The sequence below is a fragment of the Peromyscus maniculatus genome, chromosome 12 (genome assembly GCF_049852395.1).
Source record: "Peromyscus maniculatus bairdii isolate BWxNUB_F1_BW_parent chromosome 12, HU_Pman_BW_mat_3.1, whole genome shotgun sequence".
Lineage (NCBI taxonomy): Eukaryota > Metazoa > Chordata > Mammalia > Rodentia > Cricetidae > Peromyscus > Peromyscus maniculatus.
In genome coordinates this window covers 28348362-28367140 of record NC_134863.1, presented here as the reverse complement: position 1 = coordinate 28367140, position 18779 = coordinate 28348362, and the positions used below count along the sequence as shown (strand labels likewise).

General features: G+C 36.1%; 1 protein-coding gene across 10 annotated transcripts in view; it reads left to right on the top strand.

Moving 5' to 3' along the window:
* Window positions 1-18779, top strand: part of Stxbp5l (syntaxin binding protein 5L) — a 240657-nt gene that overhangs the window by 54116 nt on the left and 167762 nt on the right. The gene's annotated exons all lie outside the window — the stretch shown is intronic.

Sequence of the window (18779 nt, the reverse complement as noted above, 5' to 3'; positions counted from 1 at the left end):
GGCCTCGAACTCACAGAGATCTGCCTGGCTCTGCCTCCCAAGTGCTGGGATTAAAGGTGTGCACCACCACAGCCCAGCTCCATATGGCTTTTTCAAAAGGCCTTTAGTGTTAGTTATTCTCCCCATGTTCCTTCCTCTATAATCAATAATCTATTGGATAAAGGCCCTCCCATCCCCACCTCAATTTAATTCTTCCTGTTCCATTATTCCTCTTTAACCTTTTATATCTTTTAGTTGATGAATGTAACCATACTGGTTACATATTCAGGCAACTCCATGTAGTTAAAAGGGAGGTTTATTTTGTGGGGTAACTTACAATTGAAGGGATAGGTTACACTGTCTGGGAAAGGTAAAGCACAATCCAGCGGTATTCTCTGGAGAATTCTGCTTGGTCTACCTCCAGTGTCCAGGATTCAGGAACCAAGAGAGAAGGCCCCTCTGGATCTCGGGTCTTCAGGGGTCCTCTCTTGGCTCTGCCTTGTAGGCGTGACAGTTACTGAAGCCTCAATGGGGGTGGTACTTCCAGGTTGAAGCTGGAAGATACCCACTTCATAACCATTTACATTTAAGGTCACAACTGAGTCAAAACCATTACTGCTGTTATTTTTGTCAGTTTTCTTTTTGTTGTTTTGAATATCTTGTGTTTTTTCTTTTTTTATTGCTAATTGTGATTTTGTGGTTTATTGCTCTGATAAGGTTTGATTCTTTCCTTTTTCACTGTTATGAGTTATATACTTTCAAGTGAGTTATATACTTTCATGATAGTAGTTATCTTTTGCTTTTGGATGTAGGACTTCCTGAACCATATTTTGTAATGGTCTAGTGGTGGAGACCTTCTTGAGTTTTTGGTTTTTTGAAAGGTCTTTATTTCTCCTTTGTTTCTGAAAAGCTTTGCAATGTCTTGCTTAGAAGTTGTTTTCTTCTAAGATAGAAGGTATTATTCTGTTCTCTCTTGAATTGTAAAATGTAGGTGGAAGTTTCTGTCCTGCCAGTCATCTCCCAAATAACCACACAGAGACTTATTATTAATTATAAATGCTCAACTGATAGGTTAGGCTTGTTACTAACTAGCTCTTACATCTTAAATTAACCCATATTATCTATGTACTGCCACGTTACTTGGTACCTTTTTTCAGTATGGCATGTTAATCTTGCTTCTTGCCACATTTCCTGGCAATTCTGCCCTCCTTCTTCCTAGCATTCTCTCAGCCTGGCTCTCCTACCTAAACTCTTCCTGACTAGCTACTGGCCAGTTGGCACTTTATTCAATGAATTAGAGCAATACATCTTCACAGTAAACAAAAGAATTATTCCACAGCGTTTCCCCCTTTTGTCTAATTAAAAAGAAAGGTTTCAACTTTAACATAGTAAAATTATATATAATGATAACAGTTATCAAGTAAGAATCATCGTTACAATATCTAGTCCATTTGTATTTGGCAAATTTAGAAAAAAACACTCTATTATCTATCTTATCATTGTGAGCCTAAAGTTTTATACCTAAATTATTTTTTAATCATAACTAAGGAAAACTATGTTTAACTATTTAGTATTTAACTCCATCAAAGACCCCAGAAAGGTGTAATATTGCCTAATGACAGGGACATCTGGTTGCCTGTACAGTCACCCAAAGATCCTCTGTGGCATTGGAGGAGAATCTGTCTTTGGCCTACAGATATTTTTGAGAAGCAAGGAATCTTGAAGGACTGTCCTACCTGTCTTTGCAAAGTTTGGTAGTCACTTTCTTATGCATGCTGCTGGTCCAATTTGGACAGTATACTGTCATCAGTCAAAACAATGCCTAAATCGCTAGCTTTTGTCATAAAGAAAGCATGTGGATTTTCTTCAACACCCATCTTTTTTGAAGTAAATTGCTACTGCCAGGAGCAGACATGTCTCACTGTCATGAAAAGCCTCAGGTTATTAAACCTCTTAATGCCATATTCTTTAGGCCTTTGAAGTGTTTCATTCTATCTATCTATCTATCTATCTATCTATATATATATATATATATATATATATGTTTAGCTTTGAAAACATACCTAATATGACTACAAGTTTGATTATTATAGATGATTAACTTCTAACCTGTATTACTTATACATTACATTTTTAAATGAGCTTCAAAAGCATAATACCCTAAACAAGAGGAGAAACATATATACAGTGTAACAAAAATAACTTTAAATTTATCAATAAACCAAAATCTATACCAATGTAAAACATTTTGAGATTAATAGTTGCTTTTTGGATTAAAGTAGATTCAATAATCTACCTTTTTATCTCATCATTTCTATATTATAACATCTTTTTTTTCTTTAGAAAGAGATCTTTGAATTTAACTCCTTTGTTTAGCTTTTCTTCTGACCATGACCAATAACAACTTATAACCAATCACCCTTACCTGATGGCAAACATCCATAACCCATCTTTTGGGAATGTGGGTGTTATTTTTTCTAAACTGCTTCCTGTTGTCTGCAGGCACTGGCATCCTTGGGGGACCTTGAGAACATCAAGATAATGGTCAAATCCTGGCTGGAGTAGTTTGTGGGGCTGGACCATCTCAGCCAGCAGCCTTGAAACTGTTCTGAATGCAGAACTCTGAGGAAACTGCAACAGAGGTGCTCTGAGATGTTGAATCACCTGGGCCATTCATTTTTATTAGTGTCTTATCCCCTTGCTCTGAAAATATATAAACTTTTAAAGGTAACATATATATCTGCATTAATACAAGAACATATTGTGTGTTGTATGCAAGTTAGCCAAAGATGAATTTTATGTTTGTGTAGGTAAAATATACACTACATGTTTTGTAGCTCTTTAAGGTTTATTTCTTTATGTCCATAGCTAGGATTTTCAGGGGGTCTTCCTTGATCAAACTTAACCTTTTCAATCCTGAATGAATGTATAGCCTTTTGTTTCCTGTGGGAACAAAACTATAATCTCTTTCCCAAAGCAACACACATTTTGACTTCCATTTTGAAGTTGATTTAATTTAGCAGTTTCTATAATTCAGTGTCTCTCAGCAGCTATTTTACATTCATTATCAATCAAAAATTTCAAAGATAACACAGTAACAAAGAGAAACCAGAGTCTCTGTGAATTTCCCATCTCTATGTGGCTTATTCTTTTAAAAAAAATATTTTACTTTTCTCTTTAAAGACTATTATTTTTAAACTATTTTTTTTTCTATGACTATTATCCTTCACCCTTTTCCTCTCAAGCCTGTGTACATTTTTAAGCACATTGTAACCTATTTAGAGATTTCTTTTGTCTGGATCTGTCTTTATTTGAGCATCTGTAGTGTTCTCTGATCTCAAAACCAGTTATGTCAACCACTGGCAGGGGTCAGCTTAGTGTGTGGTGCTAGCACATGGTGACAAGCTCCATCCTGCAGGCAGCAGCTGGGAGATGCATCTGTGTACTGAGGCTGGCCTGAGGCTATGAGACTAGGAAACCACATTTGGCTCCATTTTTGTGTGTTTAGAACCTTTTTAAAGCCTTCTCAGGTCTTATATAGAAATTCAGGCCCCTCGTTGGAATGCCATTTGTAGGTGGAAGTTTCTGTCCTGCCAGCTAGCTCCCAAATAACCATACAGAGACTTATTATTAATTATAAATGCTTGGCCGATAGCTTGGGTTTATTACTAACTACTCTTATATTAAATCTTAAATTAACCCATATTTCTTATGTATGTACTGCCACGTGGCTCAGTACCTTTTTTCAGTATGGTATGTTAATCTTGCTTCTTTCTGTATCTTCTGGTGACCCTGCCTTTCTTCTTCTCCTCAGTGTTCTCTTTCTCTAGCTCTCCTGCCTAACCTCTTTCTGCCTAGCTATTAGCCAGTTGGCTCTTTAGCAAATGAATGAGAGCAACATATCTTCACAGTGTACAAAAGGATTATTCCATAGCAGTAAAGTGTTACTGAGAAACATTTTACATTAGTGATGATTTTCTTAAATGTGACTAAACATTTTATTCTTACAGATTTTAGAATTTTCTTTGTCTTAAACCTTAAACTTTAAGTGTGTGTGTGTGTGTGTGTGTATGCATGTCTGTGGAAGCCAATTGATGCCAACTGTCTTTCTGTATTGATCTGTCCTTTATGTGTTGAGGAATGGTCTCTTGCTGAACCTGGAGCTCACCATTTCCAGCTAGTCTAGCTAGCCAGCTGGCCCTAGAGATCCTTTGATTGTACTTCCTGAGTGCTGGGATTACAGGTAGCCACAGTGCCTTGCTTGTTTTTTCCATAGGCTTGGAGAAGCTATATGCTCATGCCAAAAGTGAATTTCACTGGGTTATCTCCCCAGTCCAAACTTATACTTTTGACAGTTTAACTTTAATATGCTCTGATGATGATCTTTTCAGGTTGCGCTTACTAGAGTTTAGTAAGTACCCTGTATCTTGATAGTCATTTTCCCCAAGGTTAGGGAAATTTTACCTATTTTTTTGAAGAGGCGAATTAGTTAACTTTTCATGGTGCTGTGATAAAATATCTGAGAAAAATGATTTAAGGAATGGAGAGTTTATTTTAGCTCACAGTTTAACTGTGCAGTTTATTATAAAGAACAGAAGTCATTGCTGCAGAAATGTAAGTCATCACCTTGCACATCCTTGGTGCAGAAGGGAGGGGCTTGGACCTGCCTCAACTGAATGTGATAGGCTCTGCTGATTCCCCATGGGAGACCTTGACTTGGAGGAGGTGGGAATGGGGAGTGGGTTGAGGGGAATGCTGGGGGTGCGGGGGAGGGAGGAAGGGAGAATCTGTGGTTGGTATGTAAGATGAATAGAAAATTTCATCATCATCATCATCATAATAATAATAATAATAATAATAATAATAAAGAAATGTAAATCATCTGACCATTTTGCACCTGCTATCAGGAAGCAGAGCAATGATTCCTGGTATTCCACTTGCTTTCTGCTTTTTATTTATTTCAAGACCACAATTCCTGGGATACATTCATCATGGATTTTCCCTCCTTAGTTAAACTTTTCTGGAAACACCCTCTTAGCCTCACTTGGAGGTATATTTCTATAGTGATTCTAATCTAGCAAAGATAATAATGAAGACTTGCTATCAAATAGGTTTTTTTATGCTCTTCCCCTTCATGTACTTCCAAAATTCCAAAGTGTGTTTATCTGATGTCTCAAAATATTTCAAAGGCTGTCTTCTTTCTTTTTTATTATATTTTTCTTTTTTTATTGTCTGGGTAATTTCAAGAGACTTGTCTTTGGATTTGGATATTCTTTATTATACTTAATCTAGTGTGTTATTGGGGCTTTTACCTGTTATTTTTAAATTTGAGTAATTGAGTTCTTCATTTCTGAAATATGTGATTTTTATTTTTCAAAATCTCTGTGTTTGCTGCATTTGCCACTCACGTGAGTTGCTTACCTTGTTTGTTGTATAACCTGTATAACCTGTCTTTGTTCTCTTCTATTGAACTTATTTTCTCTTGAGTCATTCCTTTAATTTCTTCCTTGGACATTGTACCCTTATCCTTTACTTTCAAGTCTAGAGCATCAACTGTTTCTTTGAAGTTGTCATGTTAACTTTTCTTTTCTTTTTGGTAATTTTTGGTAACTCTACATTCAGGTTTATGCATTAGGTGGATCATCTATCTCTGCTGTTTTTATAAGATGGCCTTTTTAATTCTTATTTTTTTAGTATTGAGATTATAATTTAATTACAACATTTCTCCCATTTCTCCCTCCAAATCCTCCCACATATCTCTCTTCACTCTTCAAATTCATGATCTTATTTTTTTTCAACCAGCTGTTATTGATTACATATATGGATATGCATATACATATATATTCTTAAATATAACCTGTTCAGACCATGCAGTGCTACTTACATGTATGTTTTCAGGGCTGACTGTTTGGCACTGGACAACCAATTGGTATGCTCCTCCTTGGGCATAACCATCTCCCCCACTCCCAGCTTTACTCAGTTATCTGTAGTTCTTCATGTAGGGTTGAGCCCTTGTGGGCTTTTCTCTGGTCAGTTTACATATTCATTGTTGTCATCCTTGTTCAGCCACATTGGTCACATGTTGGTGAGCCTCTATGGTTATAGCTTCTGACATTGCTAGAAGTCACAATTTCACAGCAAACTCCCTGGTCCTCCCCTGTGATGTTCCATGAGCCTTCGATTTGGGAGTGTTTTTTTACATTTAACCATTGAGACTAGACTCTAGAACTTTTCATTTTGGAGGTCTCTGGAGTACCTTGCCCATGATTTGAGTGGCAATAGTGAAACATGGTAACTCCCTGCTGTATCTTTCCTGAGGTTACTGTGCTTTCTACATTTTGGACTTTCTCTAAGCTTGTTTATAGAACTACCTCTAGAATTTTTCATTTTATGTATGGTAACATTAAGAGGAATGGAACAACTGTATTTTGGCAGAACTGAAAGAGTCTAGCCCAACATTTTGTATTTATTATTTGTATTAATTTTATTTTCATTCCAATTCAGTTAAAAATATTTTTAAAAATTCTGCTTGATTTAGTTTCTTAATCTCTGGGTTATTTATATTATTAAGCCTTCAAGTATCATATATTTTTCTAGTAACCTTTATATTAATTAGTCCTAATTTAATTCTGTTAAGGTAAGATAATGTACTTTGTATAACCTGAATTCCTTTCAAATAATTGACATTTTTCCTTATAGCCCTGTGTATTGTCATATTGATAAATGTTAAATGTGTTTGCAGTTGTTGAGTAGATTGTTCTATAAATGTCAGTTAGGTCAAACTGATTTATGGTTGTTCAAATCTTCTGTATTTGTACTGATCTATCTGCTTTCTCCTTATTAAGACAGTGGCATTAAAATCTCTTATTACAACTATAAATTGATCTATTTATATTTATAGTTCCACCAGTTTTTGTTTTGTGCATTTTTAGTTCTGTCATTAAATATATAAACAGTTAGGGGTAAATCATCTTGACAAATTTAAATTTTTATATTAGTAAATGACTTCATGTTCCCAGTAATAGACTTTAATCTAAAATCTAGTTTACCTAATGAACATAGACACTCAAACTCTCTTTTGGTTAGTCTATTATACTAAGACTATCATATATCTTTAAAAATATGTAGTCTGTTTTTAATTTACTGTATTTTAAATTTTGTTTTTGTAGGGAGCATAAAATTTGTGTTTCTTATTTTGTTGTATAGTTTAATAATCTCTGTTTTTGAAAAATAAAAAATGTATTTTATAATGTGAAAAATAGACTCACCTTTTAATGATTGTTGTTAAGATTTATCACTTCTGCTAAATAACATATTTGGTTAAATTTTACTTCAGAATTGTTTACTGTTTTATTTTTTATTTTATGTGTGTGGCTGTTTCACCTGTATGTATGTCCGTGTACCACATACATGCCTGGTGCCCTGGAGGCCAGAAGATTGTGTTGGATCCCTGGAACTGGAGATACAGATGATTGTGAGTCACCATGTTGGTGCTGGGAATTGTATCCAGGTCCTCTGAAAGAGCAGTCAGTTCCCTTGCCAGCTATATCATCTCTCTGGCTCCCAATTTTTTTTATTTCATTTTTAAAGCTTATCATATAGTAAATTCATCTTTTAAATTTTGATAGTTTTATGGTGTGTCTTAGTTAGAGTTTTTTTGTTATGAATAGATGGCATGACCACAGCAACTCTTATAAAGGAAAACATTTATTGTGGCTGGCTTACAGTTTAGGGGTTGAGTTCATTATTGTCATGGTGGGAAGCACAGCGGCATGCAGGCAGACATGGTGATGGAAAAGTAGCTTAGAGTTCTACATCTGAATTGGCAGCAGGCAGAGAGTGACACTGGGCCTGCTTGAGCTTCTGAAACCTCAAAGCTTGCCCACTATGACACACTTCCTTCTACAAGGCCACACCTCCTCTAACCAGGCCACACATCCAAAAATGCCACTCCCTATGAGGTTATGGGGGCCATTTTCATTCTAATCACCACATTGCACTCCCTGGCCCCCATAGACTTGTAGTCATACCATAATGCAAAATGCATTTAGTCTAACTCCAAATGTCCCCATAATCTGTAACAGTCTCAACCCCGTTTAAAAGTCCAAAGTCTCTTTGGAGACTCATGGCAATCTCTTGACTGTAACTTCTATAAAATCAAAATAAAAAAGCAAATCACATACTTCCAGCATACAATGGCATAGAATATACATTACCATTCCAAAAGGGAAGAAAGGAAGTATAGTGAGGAAATACTGGACCAAAGCAAGACTGAAAACCAGCTGAGCAAACTCTGCCTTACCATGTCTGATGTCAAAGCACTCTTCAGATCTCCAATGCCTTTCAGCTTTGTTGACTGAAACAGACTTCTCTCTCTTGGGCTAGTTCTACTCCCTATTAGCAGCTTTCTTTGGCAGATATCCCACAACTTTGGCATCTCCAACCTATTGGGGTCTCTAAGACAATCCAGGCTTCACCTTCACAGCTTCCCATAATGGCCTCTCTAGATCTCCTGGCCTCAGTGGCTTTCCTTAGTCATGGAGGGGGATTCCATAATACCTTTTTTGTATCCTTGATTCTAAAGCTAGGACTACCTGGCCAAGTTCTGCTGCTTGGTGGGGCTGGATTATGACCCCATCATTCAAATACATTTTCATCAGCTTTCTGATTTCAGTGGTTTCTTTCACGGCCTAAGCTTGGCTATCCTGAATCTCAAATTGTAGACCAGGCTGGCATTGAACTCAGAGATCTGACTGCCTCTGCCTCCAGGGTGCTGGGATCAAAGTCATGTACCACCATGCCTGGCCCTAAAAGCTTTTCTTTAATTCCTTTCACAAGCTGGAAGCTTAGCTGGATTGGACCTTGCCCTGAGGTTACCACTCCCTTTATTCCATTTACATTGGGCTTTCTGTAATCTGTTTATCTCCTTGAATACAGGATTTAGCTCATTTCCACTTTCTGGTGTCCCTTTTCTCCTTAAACTGTGTATTTTGTTTTTTTCCTTACTCAGCTTGCTCCTTTTTCATTATAGATCTGCATAAGAGTTAAAATTAATAACCACAAGACCACATAGTGGTTTGAATGAAAATGGTTCCCATGACTCATAAATGGCATTATTGGAGGTGTGACCTGGTTGGAGGAGGTGTGACCTTGTCAATAGAGTCAATAGTAGACTATTTTGAGATTTCCCCTGCCAATATAATTAATCCAAAATCCTTCAATTTAGCCTCATGCAGATTATTCAGACAAGGGCAAAAAAAGCCATATTCTTAGCCAAAATATTACAAGAATGGTCTCTAGGCCACATACAAATATTATTCTCCTTTGAAACATCTTGAACCAGGCTCTCAGAGTTCAAATCACCCTCAGCATCACTATCTTTCATGTTCTTACTAGTACAGTCTATTAACCCATACTTAAAGCATTCTACTGCTTTTCAAATCCAAAGTCCCAAAGTCCACATTCCTCCAAACAAAAGCATGGTCAGGCTTATAATAGCAATAGCCTAGTTCCTGGTATGAACTTCTGTATTGTTAGGGTTTTATTGTTGTGAAAAGATATCTTGAACACAGTAACTCTTATAAAGGAAAACATGTAATTGGGGCTGGCTTACAGGTTCATAAGTTTAGTCCATTATTGTCAATGGCAGGAAGCATAGCAGCATGCAGGCAGACATGGTGCTGGAAAAGCAGTTGAGAGTTCTCGACATCTGGATTTGCAGGCAGCAGGAAGAGAGTGACCTTGGGCCTGGCTTGAGCATCTGAGACCTCAAAGCTTGTCACCTATGACATACTTCCTTCAACAAGGCCATACCTCCTCCAATCAAGCTACACATTCAATAATGCCACTTCCTGAGTCTATGAGTACCATTTTCATTTAAACCACCACATGGAGTTAAGTGAAAGTTTGATTCATATAGCTATTAATGTATTAGGATATAAGAGTTTTATTATTGGAAAAAAATCATGTTATTTCATATTTAAGCCTTTTCCCTACCTGTAACTATAGCAACCATGTTTTCTTTAACCCATCAATATAGCTTTTTCTATTAAGAAACTATTTTCTAAAACATTAGAAGGTGATATTAAGAATGTTGGTCTGTAGATGTCTTTTCAAATAAGACTTTTGGCTGGTGTAGTTATTAGAGCAATGGTATTGTTGATAAATTTAGTAAGAAGTTACTTGTTCTTTTTATATAAGTTATAAAATTAGTCTGGTCTTTAGTATTTTTTAAATTTTTGATAAAATTCACCTGTGAAACCTTTTAGACTTGGAATTTTCAGTCTTAGAAAGCTTTAAGTATCACATCTAGCCTGGTGTAGTAGGGCCAATCTATAATCTAAACTACTTAGAAGGCCCAGATAGGAGGCTTACAAGTTCAAATGCAGCCTGGGCAACCTAGTGACACCCCATATCAAAATAAAAATAAATACATGTATATTTTTAAAGGCTATACTCAGTGGTAAAACACTTTCCTGGCATGATTAAGGCCCTGAATTCAATGCTCAAAGAATTAAAAATAAAAATATTTTAATATATATAACATTATTGTCCTCCTGAAGAGTCAGTCAGCTCTTCTCATTTATTACTTGAGGATGGCAAGAGATAATAGAAGGGCCCTGTATAGCTCTCTAAAACTTCTGACCTGTTATTCACGTAGCTAGACTAAGCAAAAGCCTTAGGTGTTGGCAGCTAAGACCAGCTGTATATACAACAACTGTAATGGCCAAAGGGATTTATCAGGACACTGACAGTGTCTGCTGCAACTTAGAGTGTTTTGCCCTCATTTATTCTTATATCTTGTGCTGTTTCCTCTGTTCTGTTGCTGATTCCAATAAGCTTTACTTAGTTACAATATATTAAAAGCTCTTATAAGGAGAGGCTTAGCATAACAAACTATAATTCTCTTCTGCCACAGTTCCTTCAAGAGTATAACTAATACTTATTAGCTCATTCTTCTAGCATTTTAAAATTAAGTTTGTTCTTTACCATTTTCATACATGTATACGATACATTTGGATTCAACAATCTCCTGTAATTTTTTCTCTAGATTTTCTTACTTTCAGCTAACACTTCTGCTATTTTAAGTTGTTTTCCTAGTCGATCTGCCTAGATCTTCTTCTCAAGGTTACCGAATGCTTGTCAAGCTATACCTACTACTGGACATGGAAGAATGAGGAAACTTCTTCTGGCACAATTTTTATAGCAGTAACTATTGCTTCTCATAAAAATAAGGGTTCACATCCAGTTAGGTCATTTGGCATGATGAATTCAAAGTTGCTAAGTGGTAGTTTTAGCTTTGTGTTTACTGAAATTCTTGTTATCTCTTTAAAAAGCATTGCCTCCTCTTAGAATTAGTACTTCTAGTTCAAAAGAGATTAAATTTGTATGGATGTGTTTATTTTAAAAGCACACTAAATAATTTACTGGGAAAGCCGAAAAACTAGTCCAGGCAAGCTTCCAGGACCAACACTGTATACTGCATAAAAATTGCCTGAGTTTGATTGTATTTGATGCTCTTAAAAAAAAATACAGCATCTCTAACTACTTGTCAAAAGATCTTAGGGACCTCAAAGGCAATCATTTCATAAAAGACCCTATAGGGCACGTGGTTAAGACTGCATAAGAAATTTGGATATTTTTCTCATGGCGGTAAATTTAAAAAACAGATGTAACAGATGACTCAGAATGAATGATAGAGAATAAATTGGAAATAAGGTATATTAATAAGGTTCTCTAGCGGAAACAGTCACTAACATGTCTGTATATATGTGTCTATCTGTCAATTAATGATATCTGTCATTTTAAAGAATTGGCTCATATATTTATGAGATTCTCAAATCTAGAGTAAGCTGTCTAGCTGGAAACCCAGGAAAGAGTTGATGTTGTAGCCCTGTGTCTAAAGGCAGTCTGGAAGCAGACTTCCTTCTTAGGGTATCTTGGTCTTTTTTCTTAAGAACCTCAAGGATTTGAAGAGGTACATTCCTATAATGGAGGGCAGTTTACTGTACTCAAGAGTTTACTGATTTAGATATAAAGCACACCTAAAAAAAGATTCCCCCAAAGTTGTATACTAGCATTTGACAAAAAAATGGGGTATCATGGCCTATTTAAGTTGATTTAGTTGATGTATTAAAATCAACCATTGTACAGGGAGACCAGTTAAGATGGAATGTGAGATGATCTGTGATTATGAATTTCTAAAGAGTATTTCCTTGATCTTAAGCATTACTAGATTCTCTGTACCTACCATTCTACTTTCACCATCAACTGTTATATTTTCATGTAACTAAGGATTTAATTTTTGAAAGACAAGTTATAGTCTTTTATTTTGTTACATTTTATACATTTGTTAAAATTAGGTAAATTGAAGTATAATCACTGAGACATATAAAGCAGATTGTGAAAGCATGAATTACACTGAGTAATAAATTACTGCCTTAAGATCTTGAGATATTTTATCTTATTTAAATCACTATATTTTCGTGTTTGTGTTTTTTTTTTATCAATTTATATGACTCCTTTAGTAACTGCAAAATAGCAGCAGGAAACTAAGTTTTAGCTATTACTTAAAAATGGATATCTAGCCGGGCGGTGGTGGCGCACGCCTTTAATCCCAGCACTCGGGAGGCAGAGGCAGGCGGATCTCTGTGAGTTCGAGGCCAGCCTGGGCTACCAAGTGAGATCCAGGAAAGGCGCAAAGCTACACAAGAGAAACCCTGTCTCGGAAAAACCAAAAAAAAAAAAAAAAAAAAAAAAAAAATGGATATCTATAAAATAACACCATCTGTCAAGATTGAAAATGGAGGCTAGTCTAGTGAGGTAGAGAAGGACAAAAAAACATTATTTGCTCCTAAATTTTACGAGGTAACTTTGCCATAATGCATACCTCTTATATTTTTCCACTCACGAATTGACCGATCAAAATGACATGCCCACACTTTTTACTTTGATCCTTGAGTAGCTATGTTCTTACTTGTAGCTGACCATGTACCAAGTAGAGAGACTAAGTTCTGTAACCCCCAACATCCCAAAAAAGCAATTTGTGAATCTATTTGGTGATGACTGAGTTCGAGATTCCTTTTAGTTTGTGCACAGCACATCATGTTTTTCAGTAGCTAGAGAAATCCCACTATTACTCAGAAGTGGAGATTTAGTTTACACAGGGTGAAGACATTTGCTAGTTACATGGTCACCTGTAGTCATATGGATCCTCATTCAAAATTGATTCTGATATTGAAACTGATGACATTTCACTTATGCGAACAGGTTAGGAAAAGATTTATTTATTACATAGTTGAGAGAATTGAGCAGATCTCTCAAGCACATCTAAAATGAGAAAAAGAAAGAAAATTGCTTGTGTTTTTATTGCAGTTCCAGTGTGGAATTAGGATCAGAGTTGCACTATTAGGGAAAGAGTTGGCGTGGTTCCAATCTCCTGCTGGTGGCAAAGGAGAAGAAAGCCTAGACTTTCTTATGAGTCTGTTTACATGTGTTCACAAGGACAAGAGGAAGATAAGCATAGCTTAAAATCTGTCAGCATCAGACACCAAAAAGTTGAAAGTCAACATCTTTATTCTGGTTTAATTACATCTACAAAAAAGCATAAGTCTGTAGAGTTGAAGGCAATTATTTAGTCTCCAAATTCTTTAAGGAAAGCTAGTTTTTTAGTAGAAAAACATTATGATTTCTGGAAAACTTTCAGCTGCTATTTTGTCAGAAAGACGGCTGCCCTGGTTATCTTTAATCATCAACCTGACACAGCCTAAAGCCATCTTAGATGAAAACTTCTTTTGAGGAACTGCCTAGATCACATTGGCCTGTTGGCTTGTCTGGGGCGGGGGTTGTCTTGATTGTTAGTTGATAGAGGCGAGCCCAACCCACTATGGAGCACCATCCCTAGGCAGGTGGTCTCGAATTGTATAAAAAAGTTAGTTTAGTATAGCTCCACGGAGACACCAAGACGAGCCTTTGCTGAAGATGCAGCCTCAGTAGCAATGGAGATTCCAGGTTGTTGGAGAAGTCAGGACCATGGAATGTTTACAAGGACAATGGCAAGTGTGACGTGAAGACGGGCAAGGCCCGTGTGTGCTGCAGGTGGCAGAACTGTAGAAGTGGGACTACCTCAGTCTTCTGGAGCCAGAAGATTGCATTATGAGTGAGTCCTAGAAGCCAGGCACCATTTGGATTTACACTGCTGTGTTTTGTTTTTGCTTACATGTGATTGTTTTTATACTCCAGGTCTTCCCTTTTGAAATAAAAATTTATGTAGGTTTTTTTTTTTTAATTTTATAGGATCCCACAATAACGAGACTGAATTTTTAAAGAGACCGTAGACTTTTAAAGTGTTGGATTTTTTAAAGACTGTGGGAGATCTTTTAAATGTTAGGCTATATTTAACATTATAATGTTAACACAATCTTGGGGACAAGAAACAGTTATGGCTTAAATTAATGTGTTTATGTGTCAAGTTGATAAAGAGTAGAGTGACCTAATAATGTTAGCTGTCAACTTGACCCAACCTGGAAATAACCTGGGAGAAAAGCCTCAAACAGGCATTTTTCTAGACCAGCTTGGCTCAAGAGCGAATCAGTAGGAGGCTGTTTTGAATGTTAATTGATATGGAAGGGTCCAGCCCACTGTGGTTGGTACCATTTTCTGGGCACGTTGACCTGGGCTAGATAAAGAAGTTGGCTGAGCATAAACTGTTCAAGCCATCAAGCAGCATCAACTCCATTGTTACTGTTGTACTTCTCTACTGTGGGTTTCCTGGTTAGAGGCAATCCTGTATAGGAAAGCAAGCAGTTTCTACCTTGACTTCCTTCAATGATGGACTGTGATCTGGAATTCAAAGCTAAAATAGACCCTTCTTCATTCCCAAAGTTTCTTTTGGTCAGACAGAGTATTTTATCATAACAACATTAAAACTCTCTAAAAATAGTTTTGATATTTTATTTATTTTATATCTATAAGTGTTTTGTCTGAATGTATGCCTGTGCAGTGCATTCAGGACCCACAGAGGACAGGGAAGGCATTGGATCCCCTTGGATTGGCATTACAGACAGTTGTGAGCTGCCATGTAGGTGCTGAGAAGTGAACCCTGGTCCTCTGAAAGATCAGCCAGTGCCCTTAACAACTGAGCCATCTCTCCAGCCCCACATTAAAAGCCTTAAATCAAACTTATTTTAGAGTAATTTTGATGCTATGGTAAACAATTTTTCAAATTTAAGTTTGTTCCTTGCTTATAGCCAGAACCATGATTGATTTAAAGATTTTAATATTTCATTCGTGTGTGTGTGTGTGTGTGTGTGTGTGAGAGAGAGAGAGAGAGAGAGAGAGAGAGAGAGAGAGAGAGAGAGAGAGAGAGAGAGAGAGAGAGAGAGAGAGATCAGGACTTGCAGGAGTTGATTATCTCTTTCTACCATGTGACTCCTGGAAATCAAACTCAGGTTGTCAGGTGTTTGGTGACAGGTCTGTTGACATGCTGAGCCATCTGATAGTCTCTAACATTTGATCTTTCATTCTTCATAAATCAGTTCATTTAGTAGCCATGTAGCAGTTTTGTGGTTTTCTTCCTAAGTTATGATATTATCTGCAAATAAACACAATGTATTAACTGACATATAGATTTTCCTTGGTGTGGGGGACCAGCTGCCACATTTATTTACCCCAGGGAATCTTGAGGCATGAGGGATAAGAGACTTACTTAGAAATAAGGAGGGGGCAGAGAGAAATGCAGTATAGCCTCGGGTGGACCTGGATCCTTATGCACCAGCCCAGAACTTTATTCCAAAGGGCTTTTTATAACAATGTCAAGGGGCGGGGCAAAGGACCTCTCCCTTACTAGATACAGCCAGGTGTAGACCCTTACAAACACCTGATCCTCAGGCCCGTGGTCCAATCAACCTCTTAATGCAGTCCTGCTGGGTACAGCCATAGGACACCTAGGTGCACTGCAACACCTTGGATGATCTTCTGTGAGGAAATTTGTTTTCCTAGGTTACCAGAGATTTTATTATGAATTTTTTTGTCAGTAGCCTTTTCTGTACCTATAAAAAAAATTGTTCTAAGTTAATTGGATGAACTACATTGATTTTTGAAGGTTAAGCCAACTTTGAATTCCTAGGACAAATTCTATTTGATTACAACACACAATTCCTCTTATACATTGTATTTAGTTGGCCAAAATTTTTACTAACATTTTTGAATCTATGTTCAGAAGAGATACTAGTCTGAAATTTTTTATTTTGATATCTTTGTTTTATTTGGATTGGAATGATATTTTCATAAAATGTGTCAGTTACTAGGTTTTCTTTAAGTTTTCTCTAGCACTTTTAAAAATTGGTACTTTAAGAAATGTTTTATAAAAGTTACAGCTGATAACACTGGTCCTGGAGTTTCCTTTGAGAGTTACTAATTAGGATTTAGTTTCATTAGTTGATATATGATTGTTTCCTATTTTTGTGTAGTTTGTGTTTTTCTAAGACTTCTTTCATTTCATATATGTTGTAAGATTAATTGGCATAGTACTTTTCATGCTTATTTTTTATTTTTGATGACTTATGGTAATATCTCCTCATAGGTCCTTACATAGGACAATTGTGCTCTCTCGTTGGTAAGTCTGGATATATGTTATCAATTTTAGTCAATGTTTTCAAATCACTTTTTTATTTTACTATTTTTGTTGTTACTCTATTTAACTGATTTCTCTGCTTCCTTGATTATAGTTTTGTTTATGCTGCTCTTAGGATTAATTTACTTTAAAATTATTTTTCAAGCTTCTTGTTGAGTAGGTGTGGAGGATATAGGAAGACTTGAGGAAGGAGAAAAATTATCAGAATATATTATATGAGTAGAAATTTTTCTAAGTTTTCTTCTAAGCCTAAAGCTTAATTAATTTGTGACACTTTTGTATTTTCTAGTGAAGTTTATTATAAAGTTTAAATTTTCATCAAGTACTGCTAACCCTAGCTAACTCACTTTTGATACATTATATTTTATTATTTATTATAATTTTTCTAATTATCATGTAAATTTGATTATCTTATGCCTTGCTAATATTTTTGTTCTATAGTCTAGTTTGTCTTACATCAGTATCTTTCATTTCTATATTTTGATTAGTGTTACATGGTACATAATTTTTGAAGTTTTAAACTTTTGATCTATTTAGTATATTTGTACACACACACACACAGTTTTGTTTTGTTTTGCCTTTTGACAACAGTTCATATGTCATAGCCCAGCTTATAACTAACCATATACCCTAGGCCAACCTCAGAGTGTAACAATTCTCCTGTTTCAGCTTTTCAAAGTGATGAGATTTCAGGCATGAGCCACTGTATCTGACTTATTTTTAAATTTTAAAATGAGTTGCTGTAGGCATTGTATAGTTCGATTGTTGCTTTTTCCTCTGATGTGACATTTATTGTGTTTTAATTGGAGTATAAATTCTATGTGTTTACAATGTGGAATTGATGTGGTTGAATTAAATCCAGGTTTTTGCAGTTTGTTTTCTAGTTCTCTTACTAGATCTGTTTTCCTCCTCTTTTCTATTTGATTGCGAGTTTTAAAAACTGATTTTGCCTGCTGTCAGCATTCCTTAGTTGCCTATAGTTCTTTGTGTAGAGTTCCTGTCTCTTGGGCTCTGCCCTCCATCCCCACCCCGAGTCTATTGTTGTCCTTGGAGTAAAGGGGAGGGGGAAATGATGTAATTATAATCTCAAAAAGTAAAAGACATAATTTTAAAATCAGATTTCATTTGATCTCATTGGTAGACATATGACTAACTAATTAGCTTACGTATTTAGCCTTAGCACCAGACGTAGTGCCAGAACCACCTTTATCGGGAGATACTTTTCCTCACTACGGAGACTGTTTTTCTTAGTGTTTTTCATGACTGTTCTGTGAATTTTAGGGGTTCCCATTTTAGATGGTGGGAACATGAAATATTCCTGGTCTCACTTAAACGTGCCTTGTTTTGTTCTTTTTTGCTTTGTTCTTTAAGAAGGAGTTAGAGATTATTTTGGTGTTGTCATTTGTTTGCTTTTGGTCTGGTTTCCTCAAGAAGTATCTTATTTCTTTCTTAGTTTTTTCTTTTCCCAGTTTCAAATAGTTTCCACAACTCTACTCCATGTTCCATACTTGCTCCACTCCGAGCTGCTTTTCTGCAGATCTCTGAAATACTTCAGCAAGTGTCCTTTTCCCTGTGCTTTCGGGCCTTGTGAATTCTCCTTGTTCTGAGCCTCCCTCACTTCTGTCTGTCTTTTCAACAAAGGGAGTCTGCTCTGATTTCATAGCCCTGTAGTGTGGGCTGAGTGTTCTCTAGAGAGTGCTCTGGAGCAGTTTTCCCTCATTCCTTTCTTTTCTCCTTTGCTCCCATCCTCATTTGATATGCAATGTCTGAAAACTGTAGTGTTCATGAATGTAGTTACACCAATGTTGTTTATACTTTTTAATTGCTTGGGTAGGAGGATAAATCTGCTCCCTGTTTCTTCACTGTGACTGGGAATGTAAGTTTTCATGCAATTTTTGTTTTTAAGAAAAGAAGCAAATGATAACTATATAGAAATACGTCATTTGGTAAGGAATACATCAATAAAATTTGTTCTGTGGTTTTTTTCCCCCTTATTATAATCTTTTGTCTTTTTTCTTTTCTCTTTTGTTCCCTCTTTGACTTAGAGGTTAACTTTCTTTATGTAAACTGAAAAATATATTACTATTATTTTTTAATATCTGCCTTTTAAATAATGTTTTTCTATGTAGGAACTGTTTTATGTATCATGTATTAATCTATTTATAAC